The following is a 16043-nucleotide window of genomic DNA, read 5'->3' as shown; positions in this document are numbered from 1 at the left end:
CTGGTTCAGCTTTATGCATTTTGGCTTGTGACCTGGTCAGGGCAAATACCTCTGCAGGTATGCCCAACATCTCAGCATGAGTCCATAATTCTGCTTCAGACCAGGCAGAAGTCTCCAGATCATTGCCCAACAAACATTCGACAGGGAGGTCTGCACTGACTAGAACCTTTTTGAGGCCAGTTACCCCTCCCCAGGAGAAATTCACAACTGCCAGGCTATGGTTGATCCTGGTGTTGCTTGCATTGATTACCTGATACATTTCACCCAGGATGATCTGTGCAGGGTCCACTAGATCCTCTGCCACCATGGTGACACTAGCACCTGTGTCCCTAAATGCCAAAGCCTGTTTGCCATTTATGATAGGCTGCTGTTTGTACTTGCCCAGATTACTGGGGCTCACTAGGAAGGACATATCAAGGTCTCCCTCACAAACTAGCAATGCCTGTGTTGGTACTCTGACTAGGCCAGAGTCCACATCAGAACCCAGGGTCAACCCTACTACACCCTTATGCTGAGTATTAACTCCACCAATGACTGCACTAGGGTGAACAGTTGCCTTAGGGGCTGGAGTGGTGGTGGTTTGGTCTTTGGACTTGGTACAATCAGAAGTCCAGTGCCCTTTCTGTTTACAGAATTTGCACCAGGGCTTCTTTTGGCCTTTTCCCTTTGCAGATTGTGACTCCCCACCAGATGCAGATTTTTGGGGCCCTTGTGAAGACTTCTGGTCTTTAGATTTATCCCCACCTTTATCTGAGCATTTAGGATCTTGCTTCTTAGTGTCACCACCTTGGTTCTGGGTTTTCCGCCTCACCCTGGTTCTGACACATTTGTCTGCCTTCTTTCCCAATTCTTGGAGAGAGGTCAGATCAGAGTCCACCAGGTACTGATGCAACAACTGGTTCTGGCAATTATTAAGGATCTGTTCTCTCATTATAAGATTATACAATCCCTTAAAGTCAGTTACTCTACTACACACCAGCCAACCTTCTAGAGCCTTGGTTGCACAATCAACAAAGTCAGTCAAATCCTGAGTCTGTGCTTTCTGGGTGTCTCTGAACTTCAACCTGTACTGTTCAGTGGTTAAGCCAAACCCATCTATCAAAGCACTCTTCAGGGCTTCATAATCATTAGCATCCTCTTCTCTAACAGTGAGGAGCTTGTCTCTACCTTTATCTGAAAAGGAGAGCCACAAGATTGCTGTCCACTGTGTCTGGGGGACCTGTTTAACTCTACAGGCCCTCTCCATAGCAGTTATTCATTTGTGGATATCATCCCCACTCTGGTAGGGAGGAACAACCTTGGACAGGTTCCTATGGTCTGGAATGTAATCTCTGCCTCTAGGGACACTGTCGCTGCCACCAGGGGTATCTAACCCCTCATTCTTAGAAGCTCTTTGGAGCTCGAAGGCTTCCCTATCTAAGGTCAATTGCCTGGTTCTGAGGGCTAGCCTAGCTTCCTCATACTGGAGCATCTTGAACCTTCTGTCAGAGGAGGTCTCTCTGTGATAGTTTGAGTTCCTCTGTGGAACAGATTCTCTTCCAGAGTGGTATGAATGGTCAGAGTCCCTTGAGGGGGACCTAGGCCGTTCTCCCACTTTGTCAGCTCTCTTAATGAGAATTCCTCTGTTCTGTTCAGACCTTTCTGGGTCTGGCCCTTCAATCACAGACTCCAGGTCATCTTGATTTTCATCATCAGACCCAGAGACTATGGTTGACCCACTCCCTGATGCAGACCCACTAGCTCCTAGAGCCAGTTTCAGATCATCTGCTACTAACAGATCTATCAGGTGTTGTGAGGAGGGACTCCTGCCCACCCTCAGTTGTCTTTCAAAGCATAAGGCCTTCAGGTCAGTGTAGGCTATGTCTTTGTACTGAGATGGGGTGGACCCACTGGCTCCACCTTGTTGAGACATACTAGTGTTGTACAGTGTTGTACTACCTGCACTAGTTGAGGCCTACTGAACCTAGCTTGAGCTGTAGCAAGGGTGTGCTTATCCCTTCACAAACAGCTCTAAATTTAGTAGAACTTATTGATACTAGCTTGACTTTATATGAACCTTGAGTACCTTTAGTGGTTTTCAGTTAGTAATTCAAATAGAGATTTTCTGGTAAAACAATGGCAAGCTGGAATCCCACACTCTGCTCACCAATGTGAGAAGTTGGCTTGGCATATGCTGGTCACTAGTTATAGTGGCCACCTTGCACCAGTCCAATTCGACTCTTATGGTAGATAGGTTTAAGACAACCTTTTAAAGAAAGCTATCCTAGTGGTAGCTGTGGAGAGCAGCCTTCAGGCTAAGTCTCTGAGGAATGTAAAGCAGCTTCTTTTACCTTATAATCTCTTGAATTACCAAATGAAAAGGACACCAAACAGGTATATATATCAAATATATATATGTATCTATTTCTAGACACACTCTACTAATCTCTTTATGAGATTAGAAGCCAGGTAAACATTCAAATGTCAACAGTTCTCAATAAATGAAGCACAAATATGGCTGGAGCCCTAGGGGCGTACCAGACCATATACTATAAAAATGGTTTAACAAAGTCGCCTTGCAAAATGACAAAGTCTAGGGCCTTGGGAATCGCTGGGGCTTTACTACTGCAGTGTTAGCAGGTAAGTAACAAGCCCACGGGAGACGCGTGCAGTGTCTAAACACAGCCGCGGGTTTCCTATAGGTTACAATGGAGCAAGTCGCGGTTTGTATTTTAAAGTTTTAGGGCACTTCGAAGACGTCAACAAGCAAGCCACTTACAGGGTAAGTATTTCGAGGGCCAACACACACTTGGGCACCGGAGTGCAAGAGTTACCTCACCCAGGGAAGCCAGGTGCATAGGTGTCTTTTGGTGTCGGGTCGCGATGCTGTTTTCAATGGAGACCAATGAAGACTTGCTGCTTGAGAGGACTGAAGAGGTGTCCGCTGGAATCCGAAGGTGGATTGAAGATGAAGAGGACCTGAAAATTGAAGGGACAGTGTTCAAAGTCACTTGCCAGTGACCGGTGGCCAGCAAGATGGATGACCACAGATGTTGCGTTGCTTCAGGTCGTCGATGGTGTTTTGTCTCTTCGCTCACGAGGTCCAGGAGGGATCGATGATGACCAGCAGCTGGATTCGGAGTGTCCCACAACGTCTGCAGCTGATGACGGTGTCGGCAACCGGATTGGAACAAACAAGCCTTGGCAACTGCAAGTCTCGTGTGGACTGAAGATAGTCGGTGATGCAGACCAGCAAGGTCTGATGGACTTACCCAGCAAGGGTAAGTGAGGGCAGGCCCGGAGCAACCAGGAGAGCCCTTTGAATTGTTGAGAAAGTCTTCGGGGGACCCACTAGCCAACGGGCAAGTGATCGCTAAGATGCCGCCACAGAAAAAGTTTCACAGGAGCCCACGGTCACTCGGGATGGGGTAGGCCACTTATTTTTAGAACAAGACCTGCTGGGGACTTGGGCCACAAATGGTCCAAAGCACAAGTTCGTAGAACGTTGTTTAGGGTTTGCACTCGAAATCAGTGCACGGTTCCCAGGTATTGCAGTTCCTCGTCACTCGTGGGGTCCAGATGCCACAGCTTCGCTGGGGACTCAAAATGGCCATCGAGACATCAGGAAATCCGCTTCTGGGTTGCAGGGACTTCGGACTCCGGCGGGAGCGGTGAAGTTTGCAACCGTTGATTGAGGTTATAGGTGCCTGCCAAGCAGGGGAGTCACTCCTTGACTCCAAGGGAGATTCTTCAGTCTTCCAAAGATAGTGGAACGTCGAATGGCCAGGGTTCTTCTTTGTAGAGCGTCGTACGGGGTAATCTGGATTGCATTGGCAATGCTTGCTATCTTATAGTGAAGATAGGGGAGGGACTAGCTCTATGACCACTCCTCTAGGAGGGTCAGGGTAGTGGGTGGTTACACCCACTTCCCTTTGTCCAGTTTCACGCCAGAGCAAGGGCAGGTAGCCCCTGAACCGGTTTGAACTGGCATATGCACAGAGGAGCCTACTGCTCCCCCAGTGCAGGACTTCAAAGCACTCTAAGAGTGCACCCACCCAGCTCCAATACACTAAATCCTGTCTGGGAGGTGGTGACACCTCCCTGTGACAGGATGCCTTTTGTTGGGCTTCCTCCACTGCGAGTTTCGGTCAGCAGCAGGAGGGCAGCCCAGTGTCTGTGCTGGTTGCATCCATTTTGTGATGCCAGGGCTCTAGGAGATTTCTACCGTTTAGTACAGTGGGTACATGTCATCCCCTCTAGAAGGGTGGTATCATACTCCCACACCAGTTACTGGTGTGGGGGTATGATTCCAAGTTGTTTGACACCAAACACACCATGTTTTGATGCAGTCATTCCAAAGTTAGCATTTACCGCAAGGTTATAATGCACTTAAGAGTATATGGTTTAACTGCATCCACAAACAGTAGCAGAGAATAGACTCTGCCAGCTGCAGAGGGGTCCTGCTCATGCAGAAGCACCCCCTCATATAGTAAACCAAGCACCCTGCCCTCAGGATTGTTAGGGCCTGCAAGAGGGGTGGCTGATAGGTTTATATGTGTGTGTATGGTGAGATATAGGAACCTATACCTCAGTGAGGAGTGCTAACACTACCTCACACAGGCTGCAGTAGCAGGCCTGTGGTGTCAGATTGAGAATGCTTCCCAGGGGTGGCATAATACATGCTGCAGCCCCTGGTAGGCCTGTGAAGTACCAATGCCCTAGGTACCTAAGGTATCATATACTAGGGGCTCATAAGGTACCACAGTATCCAGTCACTAGTGCATCTAATATGCACACCAAGTTGTTTAGAGAGATTAGTGAGACTGGGGCCCTGATTAGCAGGGACCCAGCCAGACTATAGCCAGAAACCAGTGTATACATCAGAAAAAAAGTGGGGGCAACATAAGTGCAGATCCTACTCTCCTACACTGAGGGAACAATCATCTGCATACACTCATCCTATGTATTAACTTGCTACTCATCTTTCTCAGTCTAGCCTACTACTATGCCATAGGTTTAAAAATATGATGGAAAAGAACACCTCACCCACAGTTTCTAGTGGTATTCTTCGTCATTGATGTTCTTTCCACATCTAGGTCGGTTGATACCACTTAGATGGATTCGGCGATGATCGAAGTACAGAGATAGTTTCAACTGGATAAAACCAGGAATCCAGATAACTTAAAACTACCAAGTGGTATACCCATGGTACAATACTTTATTAGGCAAGTCGCTGGCAGGATTAAAAGATAAAGATGGCAGGATGCTTGTAGAAGTTTGTGCATCTTGTATCCCCAGTCATTACCGACATGTTTCAGCTATTAGGCTACCCACCTGGGTCAATGACCTTCTTCAGGGCTATAAGATCACTTGTATGTATCTGTGCACCCCCTAACATACAACATCTATGGTGAGGAAAAACTCTCTTAAACCTGTTACTATAATAACTGTATTCTGTTTATTCTGATAACCCTGTTCAGAGTACAATCTTTCTTCTTGGAGATAGCAGGGGGAGGCATTTTCCTGTAGTCACACATTCATCAAGGGACAGTGCCATCTGAACATCTAATTGGGGCCCTCCGCTGCCGACATGGAGCCAGGACATGTCCTGCTAAATGCCTCCACATACTTGGAAACTATTAGCCAAAAACACAATGTAGGCCCAGAACAGTTATGTGTCCCTCTCTAGCATTCTTATTACTGGGTTTCATATCCCACCAGGCAGATATCAATTATGTATTTACGATAAATGATCAACCTCATCTAAGTTTCTGATAGTGTCTTGGGTGCTGTTAATCTGTTTGCTTACTAACATTGGAGTAATGAATCATACTTTTCTGGCCTGCTGCCTCTCCTGGAGCATAGACAAATCGACATCATTAATAGGTCCTTCTCAAATCCTCCTCCTGGTGGTGGTTGGGCTGTGGGACCCTGGAGTCCATGACTGTCAAAGGTCTTGCCTCCACACTCCCTTCTCTAACCAGAGCATCTTCTCTGGGGTTGATGTTGTTGACTATCGCCCACTTTGAAGTCAGATTGAGAGGGTGTGGTATGTGAGTAAGGTAGTTGTTGGCCACCAGTGCACAAGCTGGCGCTGGTCTTTGGATCACATACAATGGTGGTTCTCTACCTCTTACACTGCCACATATTTTTCCACAAAGAGAAGCATGGGTTTTCAGACACATCTAATGTTTGAGGACACTTGGTACACCTCTTCACCTAGCTATTTCATCAATAACAGCAAGGTTATTTCTTGGCCCTCCTAGCTCAACTTAGCCTCCTGCAAAGTTTGATGTGATGAAAAACATACCAAAAAGCACAACAAAAACACAAGAAAAAATCATAGCTGTGCTACAGTATTTGAGAGAGCTGAGAAATTACTCCACATGGGTGACGAGAGAGCCAACCTTCTAACAAACTCTAGAAATCCTCCATGTTTCTATGTTTTACCAAGTCTGTGTTAGAGACCCAGACCCCGTAAAATACAAACCTGGTTCCCAGAAGACCAGCCTTTGCACACTGGGCTGGCGTGACAGCAGCCTGGGATCTGCAGGAACTCCTCCTGGCTTTGTGTTGTTCTTTTTCTACTAATATATTTCAGATGCAGATCTGTAGCAGACGGCCTGGCCCGCATCATCGATATGGATGAAATATTTAGCTTGAAGGACCATCTGATATAGATCTCTGGCAATAGTCACAGCACATTAAATCAGTTCCATGTACATCCCCCATCTGAGAAGACTTGGACATTCTCCAGTGTGGCCTGCAGAGGATTAACCCATTCATTAATCTATTCCTGCTGCAGGTAAAGGGAAAGACAGGCCCGTCATCTTCAGCTTAAAATGGCAGGCCCAGCCTCTGTCAGTACACAAGACAAGCCCAGCTTCTGCAGGTGAGAAAGGCAGGCCCAGCCTCTGTCAGTGCACAAGACAAGCTCAGACTCTGCAGATGACCAAGGCAGTCCCACCTTCTGCAGGTGAACAAGGCAAGCCCTACTTCTGTCAGCAACAAGACAGGCCTAGACTGCAGGTGAACAAGGCAGGCCCAGCCTCTGGCAATGCACAAGACAAGCTCAGCTTCTGCAGGTGAGCAATGCAATGCCATGCTTCTGTTAGTGAACATGGCTGGCTCAGCATCTGTTGGTGAACATGGCTTGCCCAGCATCTGTTAGTGAACAAGGCAGGCCCAACTTCCACCTTCTGCAGATGAACAAGGCAGGCCCTACTTCTGTTCGCAACAAGACAAGCCCAGACTCTGCAGGTGAACAAGGCAGTCCCAACTTCTGCAGGTGAACAAGGCAGTCGCACCTTCTGCAGGTGAACAAGGCAGGCCCTACTTCTGTCAGCAATAAGACAGGCCTAGACTCTTCAGGTGAACACAGCAGGCCCAGCCTCTGTCAATGCAATGCACAAGACAAGCCCAGCTTCTGCAGGCGAGCAAGGCAATGCCATGCTTCTGTTAGTGAACATGGCTGGCCCAGCATCTGTTGGTGAACAAGACAGGCCCAGCCTCTGCAGGTTGACAAGGCAGGCCCAGCATCTGTTGGTGAACAAGGCAAGCCTAGCCTCTGCAGGTTGACAAGGAAATCACAGCCACTAAAATAGCAGGCCCAACCTCTACATGTTAGCATGGCAGGCCCAGTCTCTGTCAGTGAACAGGACAGGCCCAGCTTCTGCAGGCTGACAAGACCGGCCCAGCCTCTGCAGGTTGACAAGGCAGGCCCAGCATCTGTTGGTGAACAAGGCAAGCCTACCCTCTGCAGGTTGACAAGGAAATCACAGCCACTAAAATAGCAGGCCCAACCTCTACATGTTAGCATGGCAGGCCCAGTCTCTGTCAGTGAACAGGACAGGCCCAGCTTCTGCAGGCTGACAAGACCGGCCCAGCCTCTGTTTGTGAACAACGAAGGCCCAGCCTTTGTCGGTGAGCATGAAAGGCCCAGCTTCTGTATGTGAGGAGGCAGAGTGGCAAACGTCTTTAGAGTGAACTACATACCGTCTCAGTAAGTGAATAGGCATTGTCGTTGGAACCAATGTAAAGAATTTGGTTCCATCCAATGTAAGGAACAAGGGCAAAGAGGAAATTGACAGATGAAACAACCTGGGACTATTTCCTGGACAAAGCTAAAAGCGATTAAAAGTGTATCTACTTCTCAAGTACCTTTTTACATTCTCAAATGTATGTATTAGAGGTTCTATAATGATTTACTCTACAGTTTGGAAATTGTGTGCATCCTTTTTTGGGGAACAATGATGAAAAAGCAAGCTCTCCAGGAAAGCATTACAGGTTCCTCTAAATAAGAGGATGTCTTATCTTTCCTGAAAGTCAGATAAACTGTGGCTATATTTCACACCAAGCCAGACACTTATACCAAAGAATACCTGATAAAACTCCAAAATGGCTACATAATGAACACGCACTTATGCCCGACTACATTATGAGCATCAGCTTATCCTTCCAATAAACTTGAAATTGTAGCTTTATGACATTGAATGCAGCCAGATTTGTCTGTCATAGAATAGCTTTGCAACGCCGTGGTGATTCCAACATCCACAAATACTCTATTGTACCTTAAATTGAAAAATAAAATTCTTTAGTGCGACCATTGACGCACCTCTGGCTTCTTTCAAATTTACCAAACAGGAGGAGATGACAAACCAATACTTTTCAACAAGTTGTGTACAAAGTACAATCTTAACAAAACTGAGATTTGGAGCTACCTTTACAGAAAGAACATACTTATACTTGAGCATGCAAGGGCAGAATGGCTCCAAAATCATTTTCCATATAAGTTAGGTAGAAAACAAGTTTATAAGGACAATTATCCATAAACCATTCTAAGATCATAAAAACACCTGAATAGTATAAAATTGACTTAAAACCCATCAACCCCTCTCTCCAACATCACGTCTTACTAAAACCCATCCTTGAGACACTGGTTAACAGTAAGCATAAAACAAGCAACTCCTACTTCCACATCAAGATAGTGGAAGTAGGAGTAGGAAGTAGGACAGCAACTCTATCACCTCCAGTCTTTATTTTGAAAACAAAGACCTTAAAAACTTGATGCAAATGGCAATATAAAAAATATAATCCATAAGAACATGCAACAAGGAACATTTTACGATCAGAGGGAAGGGACAGAGACCATTACCATTCCGAAGCATATTATACTGCAGGCAGATGAGTAAATTGGGTTGCATTCCACTCTCACCAATAACATTTCATTCCACTATCTGGGGCCCGGCAACTGAGCCAAGCAAGGAAAAACCATTTCAAGGCCCAGATTAGCAAACAAGAAGCTGATAGATAGAAACTTCCTCAGGTGTGCCAAGTCGAGAGACCCAGTAACCTCTCCTGCAGAGTGTTTCAGCGCTTGTTTTCTGGGGAAAGGGGGCCAGGCTCCAATTGAGCTCTAATTAGAATGCTTGTTTTCGAGAACCATTAACCTTTTCCTTATTTCCCTGGCCCACCTCCTATCACTGGCTTGGATCTCAACCCAACACAGTTTAGAGACCTTTGAGGTTTTACTGTCTACACCAAGTTTAATTTAAAGATCTTAGAGCCTGGGAATACTCTGATAGATTCCAGGAGGGCAGATTCAATTCCCTCCTTATTCTCTGGACCATTGTGCCCGGCGGCTGTGACAGGAGCCTTTTAAGAACCGCCACATCCAACAGATCCCAGTCACAGGAAGGGCCAAGAGTAAGTACCTCAACACCATACTGCCCCAAAGGGGGTATTTTCCCTTTGTATACCTTCATCAAGGGAGTAAGTGCCAGACTTCTATATTTCTAGTCATGAACAAAGGTTAAAAATATCTATTTTCCTGTATATGGTGATTTATTGAACAGTAAAGGGATAAGGTTAAAAAAGATGGCAGTGTTGAAGTGGGTGAGCTAGTGATCCACAACATCTAGTGAACGGTCGACATGTCTCGCCCCAGTGTTACCCCTACGGGTCATGTGGCCTTCATCTGGACCAATGAGGATGAGGTCTGAAATTTAAGAGCTCTCCAAGCATGAGTGAGGTAAGTAGTCTTCCTTACCACTCTTCGTTATGTATTATGTAGGCACAGACTTGGTCCATAACTTAAAATAAAGGGGAAATGTCTTCCGTGAGGCGCAGGGATAAAAGACGTTCAACTATGTAGAGCGTCTCTGCTGGCACTGCTGCAGTCCTCCTCACCTCAAAAGCTTTTTTGAGATAGACTGCCAGTTTTATCAAGCTCAACCTGCTGTCCGGAAATCAATAAAACAACAACACAGCCTTTGATTCACTTCTAGGTCCTTCCGAATAATGGCCTGGAGAGCAAAGCAATGGTCTGTAGTTGAGTGACCTTCCCGAAATCCTCCTTGCTCGAACGGAATAATTTTGTGTTCGGAGGCCCAATACTCAAGCCATAACAAAATAATATTTGAAAACACCTTAGCCGAGATATCCAGGAGGCTAAACAGTCTGTAACGTGAGGGATCTGAACCATTCCCATTTTTAGGTCAAGCCATGCTGCAGTAGAGTATGCTGTGGAAGCCTCGCCCACTCTCCTCCCATATTTTTGATTGGCTGGTGTCATTTTCCTTGGCTTCCGATTCATTATGAGGCTTTTCAGTCCCTCCTTGTTACCGCCTTGTCGCCATTTGTTACCACCCATAATGACTGGACCTTTTACTTGGCTTGTTACACGGTCCGCTTTATCTAGCCGGTGAGCAGTATTTTGTTTATGGGCACTTATGGGGACAATGGCGGCTGCTATTTTTGTTCTTGTATTTGTATCCTGAGCGCCGGACCCGCCGAGCTCAGTTTATGTATTTCACTTTAAAAACTAAGTGCGGCGCCGCTTCAAGGACACCGCGCTCAGTTTCTTCATTTTTTTTTTACTTTAACACTGAGCACGGTACCCGCTTCAAGGACACCGCGCCCAGTGTTAAAGTAAAATAAAAAAGTATCAGAGCGCGGTGTCCTTGAAGTGGCGCCGCGCTCAGTGTTAAACTTAAACAAACATTTGCAATGCAATAGGTCTCCCATTTACGCGAGTTTAAGCTATTGGCATTGTAAATGACAATGCCTTTTATTTATGTTTAAAACAAAAAAATAATAGGCATTGTCATTTACAATGCCAATAGCTTAAACTCGCATACATGGGAGACCTATTGCATTGCAAATGCTTGTAACTACAATTTTATGGGTCATGTACTCTACGTCTGGTACCGTGTGGGCGTTTTATCAGCGTTAACGGAATTCATAGGAATGCATACTTCTAGGGTCGTCATTAATCACCGTTTGTCTCAATGATGACGAGTCCGCAGCGAAAATCATGTCTTTTTTTCCTGAAGCCAAGTTCAGGGGAGAAGTGGAAGCCTATCTCAGAAATGTGTTTAAAAATCACGAGGTATGTACTGCTCTGGCTCTCAACCATGAGTTTTAATACCTCTGCATACTTGTATCGCCACCTATGCAGTGTTTGCAGCGTTTTCTACTTGTGTCTCACGCTCAAGCTGCATTGTACTGCTTCAAGCTTGCTGTATGTTTTGTACAGTACGCAGTTGTGTCTTGTTGTTTTATCGGTAATACACCTAATGCCTTTTATTTATCAAACAGCCTTGCAAAGCAGAGCAGTATCCCTCTACCATCCTGCTTGAAAGAACTGCTCATTACCCTTCCAGAAACCTTCCAACCTCAGAAACAAGCATTGATAAATCCAATAGATTTGACTTTAATTTGCCAACGTATGCAACACCTAGGCCATTTGTACTGCATAGTTGCAAAATGTCCTGTTTTCAGAGACAGTCCTGGCAAGTTGGAGACTGTCCCAGGTAATATTGTTGCAGAAACGGTCTCGCATTTACGAGAGTTTAAGCTATTGGCATTGTCAATGACAATGCCTTTTATTTAGGTTTTAAAAAACAAAAATAATAGGCATTCAGCCTCATGCATCAACCCAAAATCCAGTCGGTAAAATACCGATTCGGTAATAGCTCCCGGTATTAAGTAAAAAATACCCAATCCCAATGCATCAACCCAAAAGCAGAAATCGCTATTTAAGGAATCCTTAAATAGCGATTCTTTAAATAGGGATTCCTTAAATACCGATTCCTTAAATAGCGATTGCATTTAAGGAATCCCAAAGTGAGATTCCTTAAATGCAATGCATCAAAGTTAAAAAATTAGCGATTTCGCTATTAGGGGGAGCAAATTACCATGAAGATGAACTGCATGGTAATTTGCAAAAACTTTGAAAAATGCACTTTTGTGCATTTTTCAAAGTTTCATGTTGCGCACACACATGCCCTTAGAGCATGTGTGTGTGCAACATATGTGCACATATCATTTTCAGGGGTGCAACAGGGTGTCCTTTTGACACCCTGGCACCCTTGAAAGTGCTCCCGCTATTAGCGATTCGGTAATACCGAATCGCTAATACAGACTGGCTTTACATTCATTCCTATGGGCCTCCAAGCCCATAGGAATGAATGGGTAGGTATTCCTTATTACCGATTCGGTATTACCGATTCGGTAATAAGGAATATTAAGGAATCGCTATTTGAATAGCGATTCCTACATGCATAGCCTTTTGCTATTCCTTATTAGCGATTCCTTATTTTTCGCTAATAAGGAATCGCAAATGGCATTGTTGATGCATAGGCCCCAAGATGCTCAAACCCGTGGATATTCCACCTGAGGATTCTCAGAGTGGGAGAGGATTCCTCGCTCTATGACCCATTTGTCCTATCGTTCCACCCCCAGGTGTCCTGAAACTGCAACATGGGGGCAAATCTGTTACCCTGCTCCCAATCTGGGAGCTCTCTCTGCACTATAGGAGTGTTGTTTATGAGTACTACCCTCAGATTCTTAGGAGTCTGTATCTTGCCAAGACCTCCTTCCTATCCGTTGGCCGCAGCCTGTCGTTGGGGTAAGGTGGAATCCGCTCCCATTGGCTAGCTAATAACCCACCATGTGTAGGTAAAAAAGAGAAGGGGTTAATCTCTAAATTTGGGACAGATGGCTTAGAATTGTTTCGGTGTGTGGAGGGAGTGTGGGGGGGTAACTGACTTGTAAACTAGCCTTGACAAGTTCAAATTCTGCCTTCGTTACCATTATGGTAAGGCAGGGAGAAATAATTGACACTTTGGATAATTCCCTTCCTTGCTCCTGTTATGGAAGCCCACAGAGAGTAAGTCATCCGTGGATATCCCGGAGTGCGAGGGGATTTGACAGAATATATTGAGAATTTATGTGCTGTTCAAGGGGTGTAATTTTCTAGCCTTTTTACTCCGGCTAATTATATTCAGCAGCAATGCAGAAGGGCCTAGGCTCTCTGCAATAGTAAAGGTTTCATTATTTTTACTTTTAGTGGTCTTTTAGTACCTGGGGAACTGGTCATCCTTCCCCTGATGGGACCAGAAAGAGTTTTATGAATGATGGCACGACCTTGAGATGACTGGGGTTCATAACTGGCCGGCATTTAACATGTGATTTTGCTACAAGCTGGGTAAGAATAGATAAAGCTGGTAAGGTAACACTTGGAGGGAAGAGGGACCTGATAGGGTGTTCTAACTTTGCATTCATTCTAGAGCCCTTTCTTTTACCCGCTCTTGGTATTGAGTTTGCTAATCTTTTCAATCCTCTAAACCTCTGGGAAAGGTAGTAACTAGAGGAGAACTTATGGGGGACAAATAAGTATTTCCTTTTCCTATCATTGGAAGTTCTGAGATATAAACTCAGCCCTCCGACTTTGCTAAAGCCCCTACCCCTTCTGATATACTTAATATTTAGCCATGGAGAGACCATTGTTAGACCTAAGAAGTTCCCAGACAGGATGCATTTCAAATACTTTGATTGGTCCATCTGATTTGAACTTACGACCATAAGGGACCAGTAGGGGGAAAAAAATGGCCGCTGAAGCAGGAGCTGCTTACCATAAGCTTCAGGGCTTGGGATTCTGTTTTGGGGGAATATCCATGCATATGCCTGGCTTTATTTCCTCACAAGTGGCATACGAGGAGAGGCATACTTACTGTGGATCCGTCGAAGCGTCCTGTCCTGCCCCACTGTCGGAGCTGGTCGGAGTGGAGCTGACTGCAGAGCGCAGCTAGCTGTGGGTAGGAGATCCATGGGGTCTGGCTGTGAACTACGCCTTGCAACGGACCTGTTGGCCTGCTGGGGCTTCCCATCGGAGTTGGCCCGCGGACACGCTGTCGTCCTGCCTCTTCTCCGTGTCTGTGTTGCGGCTTTGTTTACAGTGATCCTGGGCACGGATATGCTATGATTGAGCAGCCGCTCGACCCCTACTGCATTCCTGGCACGGGAAGAAGGCCGCTCGCCTCGCAGCATGCATTCTCTGCTTGTCTCCTTCTGTATAAGTTCCTTGTGGCTGCTTGCTGGCCCACCCGCCTCGCGACATGCATTGCTGATGACCTCCATCGCTCCATCGGCGAGAGTCCCTGGAGCTGGGAGCTTTGGTGAGGGTGTGCGGTGGGTGAGCTTTGTCGTCGGCTGTTTCCAGTAATTAGGCGCTGCTCTGCGGGCTGTTCTACCGGGGTCATGGTGAACGTGATCAGACTGCCAGAGTGGCTTATAGTAAATTCTACCCTCCATCTTGTGGGTGCCTTCCAATTGCCTCTTGAGGACCCAACCTCAAAATGGAGACTCCTTATATTCATGGAAACTAAAGAAGGACCATACTATTCCTTCTCCTCAAGATAGCGAATAGGGTGGCCATCTTGGAACGGCTTTCGAGTTACATTGTACAGGCCATTTCTACTCCGGCGAACCCGTGGCTCACCTTGGGAGGCCAATAGCATCCACTTACTGTCTGACTAAGATGGGCCTCTGGGTTCTTCGCTCTCTTCTCGCCAATTAGGACTTTTTGAGATGGAAGAGGTTCCCACATTTTAAAAAAAAATTTGTTTTACTACAGGGAGTGGATACCTCTAAGATCCATATCTCGGCAATTGGGGTCCAACACAGCTTCTTAGGTGTCCCATGAGTATTTGAGACTGCAGGTGTTCTTCCACCCTCTTCACCCCTCCTACGTCTCTAACTCAGAGACTTGTCCCTCCTCCTTTGGCTGGAGGCCGGGTACCTGCCCCCCCTTAGTAGTTTTTAGCCGAGATTCGTGGGAAGTGAGTGGCAATCTTACCCATTTAACGGAAGTTCTTTTTGCCTCACCCACACATGCTATGTCTTTGTTTTGGATGATGGAGGGCTCCTGATATTAGCCTCTCTCCTTGTCACTCAGTCGACTGTCATCATCCTAACAACCGTACCACACCCTAACATTGGGCTCATTGCCCACTTTACCACCACACTATGCCCAGCCAAACCTTTTATACTCTCTCTAAGTGCTCCCCTCTTGCAGCTCAACTGTAACAAGTCACTGAATTTCTATAGCAATGTACCTCCACAAGCCCCTCGACTCTGCACTTGCGAGATATGGCCCAAACTCATGGAGCATCACATATCTGAAAAATATCTCCAGGAACGCAAAAAAGATTCTGATGGATACATCTGCCTGTGGATTCCTCACCTTATGAATATCCCCTGCACCAGCATTCTGTGGAAATTATTCCCTAGCTCTCCACGCCGACGAGGTCGTCACAATACCATGGCTCCGCACGCGGCTCCGCATAACGTCACTGGAGCCATAAGTGGACCACGTCGGCGTGACGACGTCAGTTCCCTTTTTTCCGCGCTGTCGACGCTAACGGTTTTTTCTGGGACTCTCCATACTTTGTTATTTCAATTGTATCTTTCTCTGTTTTGGCATGTCTGCCCCGAAGAAGTCTGGCTTTAAGCCCTGTAAGGAATGTGGGGGTCACATGTCGATTACTGACACGCATGAAGACTGTCTTTGGTGTTTGTCGTCTGACCACGACGTCGAGGGCTGTTCTTCCTGCAGCACGATGAAACTGAAGGCTCTGAAGGAACTGAAGGCCAAGCTGTATATGGCCAAGGCAAGAAAAGAAAAAAGGGGTCAAAGTCCATCTCTTTGATGTCGCATGACACCAAGAGGAGGCATAAGAAGAAGAGATATGCTTCTCAGCATCAGTCGTCGATGGCTGTGG

This window comes from Triturus cristatus, chromosome 4_2, assembly GCF_964204655.1.
Source record: "Triturus cristatus chromosome 4_2, aTriCri1.1, whole genome shotgun sequence".
NCBI lineage: Eukaryota > Metazoa > Chordata > Amphibia > Caudata > Salamandridae > Triturus > Triturus cristatus.
Note: the sequence above shows the minus strand (reverse complement) of the source record.